The 14,712-nt window shown below is 45.8% G+C and overlaps 1 protein-coding gene across 1 annotated transcript in view; it reads right to left on the bottom strand.

Annotated features, from left to right (window-relative positions):
* cfap44 (cilia and flagella associated protein 44) overlaps window positions 1-14,712 on the bottom strand; it is a 209,912-nt gene that overhangs the window by 179,966 nt on the left and 15,234 nt on the right. The window lies entirely within an intron of this gene.

Below are 14,712 nucleotides of genomic sequence, written 5' to 3'. Positions count from 1 at the left end.
GACACAGAGTGATTATTTCCCACAGTAATCATAGAAACTTACAGCACAGAAGGAGGCCATTCGGCCCATCGTGTCTGTGCCGGCCGAAAAAGAGCTCTCCAGCCTAATCCCACTTTCCAGCTCTTGGTCCATAGCCCTGTAGGTTACGGCACTGCAAGTACATATCCAAGTACTTTTAAATGTGATGAGGGTTTCTGCCTCTACCACCCTTTCAGGCAGTGAGTTCCAGACCCCCACCACCCTCTGGGTGAAAAAGTTCTCCTCAACTCCCCTCTAATCCTTCTCCCAATTACTTTAAATCTATGCCCCTAGTTATTGACCTCTCTGCTAAGGGAAATAGGTCCTTCCTATCCACTCTATCTAGGCCCCTCATAATTTTAAACACCTAAATTAAATCTCTCCTAAGCCTCATCTGTTCCAAAGAAAACAACCTCAGCCTATCCAATCTTTCCTCCTGGCTAAAATTCTCCAGTTCTGACAACATCCTCATAAATCTCCTCTGTACCCTCGCTAATGCAATCACATCTTTTCTGTAATGTGGTGACCAGATTGTATGCAGTACTCTAGCTGTGGCCAAACTAGTGTTTTATACAGTTCTAGCATAACCTCCCTGCTCTTATATTCTATGCCGCGGTTAATAAAGGAAAGTGTCCCATATGCCTTCTTAACCACCTTATCTACCTGTCCTGCTGCCTTCAGGAATCTGTGGACTTGCACTCCAAGGTCCCTCTGTCCCTCTACACTTATCAGTGTCCTACCATTTATTGTATATTCCCTTGCCTCGCTAGTGTACGAAAGGCTGATATTTAGAGATATTTAGTAGACGAGAATCGAAGTGTAGCCATTGACCAACTAATCTTACCCATAATCCCCTGTGGGTATGGAAATGTTAAAGCTTGTTCAGAATGCAGCTACAAGGATATTCAAAAGCAGTTTTGATTAAGCTTTGATAACAAACAGCCACAGGCTGCGAGTGAAGGTTAAATTGTTAAACAACATATTATAATGCTAAGTAGGAATTAGAGTTCGCTTAACAAAACTAATTGCAAAGATATTTAAAAGATAATGGGGGAAAAATTCAATTGGTTTGCACCTCCCGTTAGCGCCTTAAGAGGGCGCTAATGGGGCGCAAAGCAACTGGCGCCCGTGCGTGCTGATGTTTGCGCCGCTCACAAAATTGACTAGACATTTTGCGGCGGCGCTAAACACTACCGCCACGATCTCCTGCGCCGGCAAATTGTGACGTCAGTCGAGTGCGCAACGCCCTGGTAGCGCCCTGGACCAGATATTGAGTGGCGCCCCCTGCCTTACCGCCTGCCGCTAGCAACGACAGGTAGTGGGGAGCATTTTGCAGTCAGGAAGGGACTGGGGGAGCGCTATTTAAAGGCAACCGCTTCCTGCCTTTTTTTGTTGATGACATTTTTGCACCACGCATTCTGAGAGAGAGAGAGAGAGACTTCTGGAGAGATTCAACGCTGTGTGAGGAGTTTTGGGTACTGAGCAGCACTTTGCAGGTTCATTTTGATTTGCCCTTCCTTGTATTGATTTAGAAGAGACTGTGGGGGCTGCACTCTGAGCTCTTTCCCTGGGCCTCTCCATTGTTCTTTCCAGCAGATTTGATGTACAGGTCTCTCCAGGCCCAGATTCAAGGCTACAATGAGCAGGGTGTGGATGGAGAGCAAGATCGACCCAATCCCCTTTAAGAACTGGCCGGCGCCAGTGTGTCTGTGTTCCATTGCATGAGTTTCGCCAGTGCTCTGAGGTAGCGCCTCGCTCCTCGGCGTTAGCGCCTTAAGACAGTTGTGTAGCGCCTGATTTAGCGCTCCAATCACCTCCAGGGGCGATAAAAACCAAGTTTGCAGTCGGAGGCGATAATTAGCGCCAGGCGCTAATCTTTGTGCCCGGCCGATAATTGCGCCCCAAACGGGGCGATACCGAATTTTTCCCCCAATTAGTATAAGGACATAAAATGAGAGCGATCATGGGAGTTAAGGTATTTATCTGGTAGATTGAAGTAAGATAGTCTGGATACCGTCAAAACTAGTGAAACGGCGCTGACATGGGCTGGGCCCTTGGTATAAGGCCTTGTACTGCTTGTATCAGGGAGGCAGGAATAAAAGAGATAGGGTAATTTCCAATGGGGTGAAAAACTACAAACAAGATAACAAGACAGCACGATAAGGTTGTGGAAAAGTACTGGAAAAAGGAGTGGCCAAGATGCTACCCTTAGTCTGAGTGACAATGGTATTTTGACCATTAGAACCAATTAAAGAAGGTGATTTTGTTAAAGACCATATATGGACACTGGCCAAATGAACTGTTGATAAGAAAAGGGTTAAAACCTCGATACTCAAAGAACAACTTTACACAGACTTACTGCGAGAACAAAGGAACAGACTTAAGACGATGTCATCTGGGTCCAAGAGGTTCCAGAGACCAAGGGCTGCGAGCTACTCATTAAAACTATCGCCTATTGTTAAGTATATTATGCTGTAAGCTTAATAAATCTTGATCTATTGCTCAAACATACTGGCTGCTGCCTATTGGTGTCTTGTCCAAGAACTCTGAGAGATCAATAAGATCTTACACTAGCCCTCCCCAAATGCATTACCTCACACTTCTCCAGATTGAATTCCATTTGCTGCTTTTCTGCCCATTGGACCAGTCCATTGATAGCTTCCTGCAGTCTACAGCTTTCTTCCTCACTATCAACCACACGGCCAATTTTTGTAACATCTGCAAACTTCTTAATCATGCCCCCGACATTGAAGTCTAAATCATTGATATATACCACAAAAAGCAAGGGACCCAGTACTGAGCCCTGCAGAGCCCCACTGGAAACAACCTTCCGGTCACAAAGTCACCCGTTGACCATTACCCTTTGCTTCCTGCCACTGAGCCAAGTTTGGATCCAACTTGCCACTTTCCCTTGGATCCCATGGGCTTTTACTTTTCTGACCAGTCTGCCATGTGGGATCTTGTCAAAAGCCTTGCTAAAATCCATGTAGACTACATCAAACACGCTACCCTCATCGACCCTCCTTGTTACCTCCTCAAAAAATTCAATCAAGTTAGTCAGACACGACCTTCCCTTAACAAATCCATGCTGACTGTCGATTAATCTGTGCCTTTCTAAATGACGATTAATACTGTCCCTCAGAATTTTTTCCAAAATTTGCCCACCACTGAGGTTAGGCTGACTGGCCTGTAATGACTTGGTCTATCCCTTTCTCCCTTTTTAAACAACAGTACAATGTTAGTAGTCCTCCAGCACCACACCTGTAGCCAGAGAGGATTGTAAAATGATGGTCAGAGCCTCCGCTATTTCCTCCCTTGCTTCTCTTAACAGCCTGGGATACATTTCATCCGGATACATTATGTAATCATGTTCATCACATAAGAGCAGAAGAAAAAAGAGCAGGAGTAGGCCATACGGCCCCTCAAGCCTGCTCCGCCATGCAATAAGATCATGGTTGATCTTCGACCTCAACTCCACTTTCCTGCCCGATCCCCATACCATATCCCTTGATTCCCCTAGAGTTCAAAAATCTCTCTCTCTCAGCCTTGAATATACTCAACAACTCAGCATCCGCAGCCCTCTGAGGCAGAGAATTCCAATGATTCACAACCCTCTGAGTGAAGAAATTCCTCCTCATCTCAGTCTTAAATGGCTGACCCCTTATCCTGAGACTGTGACCCCTGGTTCTAGACTCTCCAGCCAGGGGAAACAACCTCTCAGCATCTACCCTGTTAATCCTCCTCAGAATCTTGTATGTTTCAATGAGATCACCTCTCATTCTTCTAAACTCCAGAGAGTATCGGTCCATTCTACACAATCTCTCCTCATAGGACAGCCCTCTCATCCCAGGAATCAGTCTAGTGAACCTCCGTTGCACCGCCTCTAAGGCAGGTACGATGACACCTAAACCTCTCTGAACACCAACATTTAATAGTTTATCACCATTTAAAAAATACTGTTTTTCTATTCTTCGTACCAAAGTGAATAACCTCACATTTCCCCACATTATACTCCATCTGCCACCTTATTGCCCACTCACTTAACCATTGCAGCCTCTTTGTATCCTCACAGCTTACTTTCCCACCTAGCTTTGTATCGTCAGAAAACTTGGATACATTACACTCGGTCCCTTCATCGAAGTCATTGATGTAGATTGTAAATAGCTGAGGCCCAAGCACTCCACTAGTTACAGCCTGCCAACCTGAAAATGACCCGTTTATCCCTTGTCTCTGTTTTCTGTCCTTTAACCAATCCTCTATCCATGCAATATTACCCCCAACCCCATGAGCCCTAATCTTGCTTAACAACCTTTTATGTGGCACCTTATCGAATGCCTTTTGGAAATCCAAATAAATCACAATAATGGTGGGGCGCGTGCTCGGCACCCATGATAACTGTTGCAATCTATCTAGCGATAGCTGCCTATCTCTCATACCACAGACACGTACTTTATCACATGCTAATCAATCTTAAGTGTAATACTATTGACAGCCTCTGGACCTTGAGCCGAAGCTGACAAGCACAGAGTACCCTGACCAAACAATTAAACTTTGAATGACCTGCTTACTTAAAATCCACCTCAACAGATTAAGACATTGCGAATTATAGGGTATAAACTCCTGTTCTTATAACCAGCATAGCATCTGACCTGTGAAGAACAGTGCCGTAGGAGCTCCACTAATACAATACAAATAGCCTCTGGATTTCCTGACCATCACACTTCCTGTGTCATCATTTGTTCTGAGCAAATTGCTTGCAATTGATTGGCCCATATGCAAACTTCTTCCAAAAATCTTTACAAAAAAAAGAGAAAAAAGGTAACGATTTGGATTATTATGTACAAAGATAGCTAGAAAGAGAGAGAGAGAGAGAAAAACTCCCCGTAAACACAAAATACTTATTAAAAGTGTCAATCGCGGTTCAGAAGGTTGTGGGTTCACATACTGTAGGCTGACATTTCAGTGCAGTACTGAGGGAGTGCTGCACTGGCGGAGGTGCCGTCTTGCAGGTGAGACATTAAATCGAGGCCCCGGCTGCCCTCTCAGGTGGACGTAAAAGATCCCATGGCACTATTTCGAAGAAGAGCAGGTGAGTTCTCCCTGGTGTCCTGGCCTATATTTATCCCTCAACCAACATCTAAAAAAAAATCATCTGATCCTTATCATGTTGCTGTTTGTGGGACCTTGCTGTGCACAAATTGGCTGCCGCGTTTCCTTCAAAGGCACTTTGTTGGCTGGGAAGTGCTTTAGGACGTCCTGAGGTTGTGAAAGGCACTACAGAAATGCAAGTCTTTCTTCCTTTTAATACAGATGTTAGAAGCATAAGCTTCAGGTGAGTGGCAGCCAGGATTTGCACCCCAGGAACTTCCAGGTCAGCAGAATGAGGATAATGTGAGCGAGCTCTTGACCCTCATTGAGATGGGAAATCATCCCTTAAAGCTGCTGACAAATGTTAAAGGGACAGGTGAAGAGATGTGGCTACATAAAAGTAAGTGGCTACATATTGCGCTAACCTTTAAAAAAGTCTGGAAATGAATACATGGCTCATTTGAGCCTTTGCGAAGGCGGTTTGGGGTGAACAAGTGCCAGACAACCCCCAACGGGTGAAACAGAGTCTGTAGGCCAGTGACGGAGTTGGGGCAGCATGCAATGCCCAATGCTTGATGGGTGGCAATGTGCAGGTGCTGCTACTGGAAATGGGCATGAGGTGGTTGACGTTTGCCACTGCAGACTCTCTACAAAGCACTGAAGGGCGGTGCTCCAGGCAGGAGGGAGCGGCTAGGCTTAGTTCAGTCTGGGCTGCCCACAAGATCTAGGAAAAGATGCAGAAAAAGATGGTTGTTGAAGTGAGCTTACCTGTCGGTTCCAACTAGGAACAAGAGGAGGCCATGCAGCCCCTCGAGCCTATTTCACCATTCCATTAGATCATGGCTTAACTCCATCTACCCGCCTTGATTCCATATCCCTTGCCTAACAAAAATCTATCAATCTCAGTTTTGAAATTTTCAATCGACCCCCAGCTGTAACAGCTTTCTGGGAGGAAAGAGTTCCAGATTTCCACTGCCCTTTGTGTGAAGAGGTGCTTCCCGACATCACCTCTGAACGGCCTGGCTCTAATTTTAAGGTTCTGCCCTCTTCTTCTGGACTCCCCCCACCAGAGGAAGTAGTTTCTCTCTATCGACCCGATCAACTCCTTTAATCATCTTCAACACCTCGATTAGATCATCGCTTAATCTTCTAAACTCAAGGGAATACAAGCCCAGTCTGTGCAACCTGTCCTCATAGTTTAATCCTTGTAGCCCCGGTGTGATTCTGGTGAATCTGCGCTGCCCCCCCTCCAAGGCCAATATATCCTTCCTGAGGTGTGGGGCCCAGAACTGAACGCAGTGCTCTAACTACAGGGACATGGTCACTAAGTGTTGTTGGCCTATGTGTTGTGTTGTATAATTACTGTGGATCCTTGCCAAGTCCTCACACGTTTTTGTGCTTGATCTGAGGACATGGGCGACACTGACAAGGCGGCATCTGTCGCTGAGCAGGTCAGAGAGGAAGCCGTATTCACTCAGTGACCTATGTCGGGGTCTTGGCTGGTTTGAATGGAGATGGAGCTTTTTCTTTAAATTTGTTCCTGGGATGTGGGCTTCGCTGGCAAGGCCAGCATTTATTGCCCATCCCTAGTTGCCCTTGAGAAGGTGGTAGTGAGCCGCCTTCTTGAACCGCTGCAGTCCGTGTGGTGAAGGTGCTCCCACAGCGCTGTTAGGGAGGGAGTTCCAGGATTTTGACCCAGCGACGATGAAGGATCGGCGATATACTTCCAAGTCAGGATGGTGTATGACTTGGAGGGGAACTTGGAGGTGGTGGTGTTCCCATGCGCCTGCTGCCCTTGTCCTTCTAGGTGGAAGAGGTCGCGGGTTTGGGAGCTGAGGGCAGGCTGCTCACTGACAGTGTGCCTCTCACCCCCCCACCCCATATTTGCTCATGGTGCAGGCTCCACGGACTGTGTCCAGACCTGACTGAACCACTGAAGCAAATCATGAGTTGGCATCTTAAAGCAGGTTTTCAGCGGATGGCTGGGACCTTGGCTTTGGGATGAATAAGGGCTGGGGGCAGCAGGAGCAGCTTGGGATAATACAGGAAAATGGACCAGGTAATCTGTCACAGTCCAAATCATCAAGTCAAGATAGTGTTTCACCCATGGCTCTGCTCACAGTTTGCTGGAGGAATTTATGCAATCGAATTTGCATCAAGATGGCAAATTTCTGGTGATGGGTCAGAGAGGGTAGGATTCAGACACCAGAGATCTCCTAGTTTTGACAGCTGCAAATCCCAGAAGTGGGCGCAGGCGTAAGAAGTTACCCCCAATTCCTCTTGTTGCCCTTACAGTAACCTCCAAGCCCTCGCTTGTGGCCCTCAAGCCCTCTCTTGTTGGCTGTGGTTCTACAATGATACAGCACAGAAGGAGGCTATTCAGCCCATCATGCCTGTGCCAGCTCTTTGGTAGAGCTCTCCAATAGTCCCACTCTCCTGCTCTCTCCCCATAGCCCTGCAAATGTTCTCTTTTTCAAGTATTTCTCCAATTCCCTTTTAAAAGTTACTACTGAATCTGCTTCCACCACCCTTTCAGGCAGTGCATTCCAGATCATAACAACTGTGACAGGAAGGAATAGAGAGTACAAATCTAAAAGTAAATCAACAGATAAGGCTAGAGGTTACAAAAATAATAAAAGGACAAAACTAAAGGCTCTGCATCTGAATGCACGTAGCATTCGAATCTAAACAGATGAACTTATAGATTGGCCCAGAAATTTGGGTCGGGGGCTTCCCGCGGGTGTAAGCCCCGACCTGCACTTACCTTGCGCGCCGGCCGTTGTGCTGTGGGCCCCCGTGGAATTCCAATCCTGGGCCTCCTCCAACTGCCGGCGCGCAGTGCTCGCGTATCCCAGGGGCGCAGTTAGTTCGAAGCGTCCCCTGGGATCACGTGGGCCATGGAGAGCCAATGGTAGCAGGGAAATGCCCATTCATAAAATTGACAGGAAGAGCTGTCAAAACCATAAATACTACGGGCCCCAAAACATCACTAAATCTTCAAATAATTTTTTTTAAAACATCACATTTTTACATGAAATAACTATTTTAAACAATAATTTAAATTTTTGGAAAAAATAATGTTATTTTCTAACGGGGCTAAAAATAAACTTACCTTTCTTTAAAGTATTTAAAAATAATAAACCTGTGGAAAAAATGTTTTAATTTTAATTAATTCACCACTTACCTTGTAAAAAGCAGGCCTTGCGACTGCTTTTTAAATGTCTAACTTCTGGAGACTTACCTTCCTGGGAAAACCTGCAAAAAAAAGGTAAGTTCGATGCGCACGCGCAGCCTCTCCTGCGCACGCGTTCGAACTCTGAACTCCTTCTTTCAGGGGAACGGAAGTGCCGATTTCCCGCGCATGCGCAGTGCATGCAGGAAACCGGCACTTCCATTGGGCCTACGGGTGAGTATCCCGTGCGTACTCACCCGTGGAGACCCGAAGTTCTGGGCCATCATATTTATTTATTTCTATTTGCGCTGATAGCCATTACAGAAACATGGCTGCAGGATGACATAGATTGGGACCTGAATATTGAAGGATAGGAAGGTGGGAAAAGTTGGAGGGGTGGCTCTGTTAATTAATGATGGTATTAGCACAATAAAGAGGGATGACCTAAGTTCAGGAAACCAGGATGTAGAAGCGGTTTGGGTAGAAATGAGAAATAATAAAGGCAAGAAGTTACTTGTGGGAGTGGTGTACAGGCCCCCAGTAACCACACGGTAGGATGGAGTATAAAGGAAGAAATAATGGGAGATTGTCAGAAGGGTACGGCAATAATCATGGGGGATTTTAATCTGCATATAGACTGGAAAAATCAGATGGGCAAAGGTAGCATAGATGAGGAGTTCATGGAATGTTTTCGGGATAGTTTCTTACAACAGCACGTTCTGGAGCCAACCAGAGAGCAGGCTATACTAGACCTGGTATTGTGCAACGAGATAGGATTAATTAATGACCTCATAGTGAAGGCGCCCCTAGGTAGCAGCGATCATAATATGATTGAATTTATATTCAGTTTGAGAGAGAGAAGAGTGGGTCCAAGACGAGTATTTTAAATTTAAATAAGGGCAATTATGAGGGCATGAAAGCAGAGCTAGCTAAAGTGAACTGGCAAATTAGGTTAAGGGATAGGTCAATAGAGCTGCAGTGGCAGACATTTAAGGGGATATTTCAAAATACACAGAATATATACATTCCAATAAGAAAAATTCCAAAGGGAGGACCCACCATCCGTGGTTAACTAAAAAAGTTAAAGATAGTATTAAACTTAAAGAAAAAGCATATAATTGTGCAAAGATGGGTGGCAGGTCAGAAGATTGGACAGAATATAAAAAACAGCAAAGAATGACTAAAAGATTAATAAGGAGTGAAAAATTAGAGTACGAGAGAAAGCTAGCTAGAAATATAAAAACAGATAGTAAGAGTTTCTATAGATATTTTAAAAAGTGAGTCTGGGGAATTAATAATGGAAAATAAGGAGATGGCAGTTGAAATGAACAGGTATTTTTCATCGGTCTTCACTATAGAGGATAGAAGTAACATCCCAGAAATAGCTGTAAATCAGGAAATGGGAGGGAGGGAGGAACTCAAGAAAATTATAATCACCAGGGAAGTGGTACTGAGCAAATTGTTGGGGCAGCGGGCTGACAAGTCCCCGGGTCCTGATGGACTTCATCCTAGGGTCTTAAAAGAAATGGCTAGTGAGATAGTTGGTTTTAATTTTCCAAAATTCCCTAGATTCGGGGAAGGTTCCATTAGATTGGAAAATAGCGAATGTAACTCCTTTATTCAAAAAGGGAGGGAGACAGAAAGCAAAAACTACAGGCCAGTTAGCTTAACATCTGTCATAGGGAAGATGTTAGAATTATTATTAAAGACGTTATAGCAGGGCATTTAGAAAAGTTCAAAGTAATCAGGCAGAGTCAACATGATTTTGTGCAAGGGAAATCATGTTTAACCAATTTATTGGAGTTCTTTGAGGAAGTAACATGTGCTGTGGATAAAGGGGAACCGGTGGATGTACTGTACTTAGATTTCCAGAAGGCATTTGATAAGGTGCCACATCAAAGGTTATTGTGGAAAATAAAAGCTCATGGTGTAGGGGGTAACATATTGGCATGGATAGAAGATTGGCTAGCTAACAGGAAACAGAGAGTAGGCATAAATGGGTCATTTTCTGATTGGCAAGATGTAACGAGTGGTGTACCACAGGGATCAGTGCTCGGGCCTCAACTTTTTACAATTTATATAAATGACTTAGATGAAGGGACCAAAGGTATGGTTGCTAAATTTGCTGATGACACAAAGATAGGTAGGAAAGTAAATTGTGAAGCGGACATAAGGAGGCTACAAAGGGATATAGATAGGTTAAGTGAGTGGGCAAAGATCTGACAGATGGAGTATAATGTGGGAAAATGTGAAATTGTCCATTTTGGCAGGAAGAATAAAAAAGAAGCATATTATCTAAATGGTGAGAGATTGCAGAGCTCTGAGACGCAGAGGGATCTGGGTGTCCTAGTGCATGAATCGCAAAAGGTTACAATGCAGGTACAGCAAGTAATTAGGAAAGCTAATAGAATGTTATTGTTTATTGCGAGGGGAATTGAATACAAAAGTAGGGAGGTTATGCTTCAGTTATACAGGGCATTGGTGAGACCACATCTGGAGCACTGTGTACAGTATTGGTCTCCTTATTTAAGGAAGGATGTAAATGCATTGTAAGCAGTTCAGAGAAGGTTTACAAGACTAATAGCTGGAATGGGCGGGTTGTCTTATGAGGAAAGGTTGGACAGGCTAGGCTTGTATCCGCTGGAGTTTAGAAGAATAAGGGGTGACTTGATTGAAACATATAAGATCCTGAGGGGTCTGGACAGGGTGGATGTGGAGAGGATGTTTCCTCTTGTGGGAGAATCTAGAACTAGGGGTCACTGTTTAAAAATAAGGGGTCGCCCATTTAAGACAGAGATGAGGAGAATTTTTTTCTCACAGAGGGTCGTGAGTCTTTGGAACTCTCTTCCTCAGAGGGCGGTGGAAGCAGAGTCTTTGAATATTTTTAAGGCAGAGGTAGATAGATTCTTGGTAAGCAAGGGGGTGAAAGGTTATCGGGGGCAGGCGGGAATGTGGAGTAATCGGATCAGCCATGATCTTATTGAATGGCGGAGCAGGCTCGAAGGGCCGAGTGGCCGGCTCCTGCTCCTAATTCGTATGTTCGTATGTAACTCGCTGCATAAAAAACAATTCTCCTCATCGCCCTCTAGCTCCTTTCCTAATTATCTTAAATCTGTCTCCTCTGGTTACCAAACCTTCAGTCACGGGAAACAGTTTCTCCTTATTAACTCTATCAAAACACCTATTAAATCTCCCCTTGATGATCAGTCATGATCTTATTGAATGGCAGAGCAGGCTTGAGGGGCCATGTGGCCTACTCCTGATCCTATTTCTTATGTTCTTAACCTTCTCTGCTCTAAGGAGAACAACCCCAGCTTCTCTAGTTTCTCCATATAACTATAGTCCCTCATCCCTGGTACCATTCTAGTAAATCTCCTCTGCACCTTCTCCAAGGTGTTGACATTCTTCCTAAAGTCTGGTTCCCAGAATTGGACACATTACTCCAGCTGGGGCCTAACCAGTGCTTTATAAAGGTTTAGCATAACTTACTTGTTTTTGTACTCTATGCCTCTATTTATTAAGCTCAGGATCTCATATGCTTTTTTTTTTAAATAGCCTTATCAACTCGTCCTGTCACCGTCAAAGATTTGTGTATGTGAGCTCCTGGGTTCCTGCACCCCCTTAAAAATTGTACTATTCAGTTTTTCTTGCCTCTCCTTCCAAAACGCATCACTTCACAGATACCCCAACTCTTGTAGCCCTCACAGTTATCCCAAAATGTGCCATTTTTGTCCCTAAATCACAACTGTGATCGTGAAAGCAGCTGACACTTATACCATCACCCCAAACTATACACAGTCCCTGTTCACAACACACCTTGTATTGTTATTCTTGCTATGCTCACCCTTGGTACCTCTCAGTTCAGTCCTTAATCCTATTCTGGAGCTTCCGTCAACCAGAGGGCCAGAGATGCTGCACTCTGGGATTGTGAGCCTCTTGGGACCAAGGTGGGCTTTGTCTCAGAGCTGCCAAGTCCTGGGCGGACCCTGCTACAGTCTACGTCGACACTGCAGGTACATGGGCTGCCTGGTCCTGTCTCCTTCCATCCGCATGAACAGGCATCTGAGGGAACTGACTGGAGAGCTCACATGTGCTTTCGTCAGGAGTGTGGGCAGAGTGAGGGTCGACTCCTGCCAACGTGACATGCTGGGTCCTGGATGAGTTCCCACTGATCAGCAGGACAGACCCAGTGGTGGTAGTTATGTCCTGGACATCCTGAGAAACGAAGCTCAGAAGTGGCTCTCCACATGAAACCCCAAGGCCTAAAGGGCAATGGTCCATCCCTCCACGTTAGAAGCAGCTGGAATCTGGAGACCGCGCCGTAAGATGTTCCTGGCACCGCCACTCACTCCAGGCAGTGCTGCCCCACATTGAAACCTTCTCAAGTTGGCGCTCAGGGTGGCATTTGACTCCACCATGACTCCTGCCATTTGCCTCTGTCCTGCATGGATGGTCCTCAGTGCCTCCATGTATGATGTTCATCAAACAACCTTTTTAGAGCAGGGCCTTGAAATCGGATTCCGCAGACTCTGGAGCCAAGGACTGATATCTCCCACTGCAGACTCCACCCGCATCCTTCTGCTCTGTGCATCACCCAGTGACAAACTTTCCGTGATTATCTGTTCTCCCCCACCCGGGACTGGTGAGTGAGAAATGATGAATGACCGTCTGGGTGAGGATGTGGTGAGTGATGCAGACGTGGCAGGGCCTTGCCCACTTTCCTCCTCCTCAGTGGGATCTTGCTGTGTTTCATCAAGAGGGAAATAAAATGAAGGGATGTTGGAGTGTCAGGCGGCTTACTGGATGATTGCTCAGTAGCATCAGGAGACCCATCAGGATTCTTGCAGCAGTGCCGGTGTTCTCATGCCAGGAGTCAGGCAAGCTGCTGCTGGTCCTGACAAACCCATCACCCCTGTGCGCACCAACCTATATTGGACCCCAGACCCCAAAGCCTTCAAATTAAAATGCTCATCCTCATGTTTAAATCCCTCCATGGCCTACTCTGAACTCTTGTGCATCCCTCCCTTTGCCCCACCATTGGTGTGCTTTCAACCTGCCTAGGCCCCACGCTCTGGAAAACCCTCCCTAAACCCCTCTGTCTCCTTCTCCTCCAAGACCCTCTTTAATAAACCCACCTCTTTGACTACACTTCCTAATATTTCGTGCCTTGACTTGATGCTGATTTTTCTCTGATTACACCTCTGTGAAGCGCCTTGGGACATTTTACTACATTATAGATGCTCTTAAAAAAAAACAAGTTTTTGTTGTATTATATTGATTCGCATTGTAATAGCGGATGGAAGTTCCAGCATTTGTGACTGGAAGCCTGTGGCCAGTGGGGTACCACAGGGATCGGTGCTGGGTCCCTTGCTGTTTGTGGTCTACATTAATGACTTGGATATGAATGTAAAGGGTATGATCAGTAAGTTCGCGGATGATACAAAAATTGGTAGGGTGGTAAATAGCGAGGAGGGTAGCCTCAGTCTGCAGGACGATATAGATGGGTTGGTCAGATGGGCGGAACAGTGGCAAATGGAATTTAACCCGGAAAAGTGCGAGGTGATGCACTTTGGGGGGACTAACAAGGCAAAGGAATACACAATGAATGGAAAGACCCTAGGCAAGACGGAGGGTCAGAGGGATCTGGGTGTGCAAGTACACAGATCCCTGAAGGCGGCGGAACAGGTGGATAAGGTGGTAAAAAAGGCATATGGGATACTTGCCTTCATTAGCCGAGGCATTGAATATAAGAGCAAGGAGGTTATGATGGAGCTGTATAAAACACTGGTTAGGCCACAGCTGGAATATTGTGTGCAGTTCTGGTCGCCACACTACAGGAAGGATGTGATCGCGTTAGAGAGGGTGCAGAGGAGGTTCACCAGGATGTTACCAGGGCTGGAGCGCTTCAGCTATGAAGAGAGACTGGGCAGGTTGGGTTTGTTTTCCTTGGAGCTGAGGAGGCTGAGGGGGGACATGATTGAGGTGTACAAAATTATGAGGGGCATAGATAGGATGGATGCTGAGGAGCTTTTTCCCTTAGTAGAGGGGTCGATAACTAGGGGGCATAGATTCAAGGTAAAGGGCGGGAGGTTTAGAGGGGATTTGAGAAAGAACTTTTTCACCCAGAGGGTGGTTGGAGTCTGGAACTCACTGCCTGAAAGGGTTGTGGAGGCAGAAACCCTCACAACATTTAAGAAGCATTTGGATGTGCACTTGAAATGCCATAGCATACAAGGCTACGGGCCAAATGCTGGAATATGGGATTAGATTAGACAGGGCTTGATGGCCGGCGCGGACACGATGGGCCGAAGGGCCTCTATCCGTGCTGTATTACTCTATGACTCTATGACTCTATGTCACACCCCACACCTCTGGGACTATCTGGGCTGCTAAATCCTGTATCAGTGCACAATCTGTTAAAGGTTACACTGCCA

Source organism: Somniosus microcephalus, chromosome 14, assembly GCF_052327205.1.
Source record: "Somniosus microcephalus isolate GS21.2 chromosome 14, FLI_Smic_1.0, whole genome shotgun sequence".
NCBI lineage: Eukaryota > Metazoa > Chordata > Chondrichthyes > Squaliformes > Somniosidae > Somniosus > Somniosus microcephalus.
This window is presented reverse-complemented; position numbering and strand designations above follow the sequence as displayed.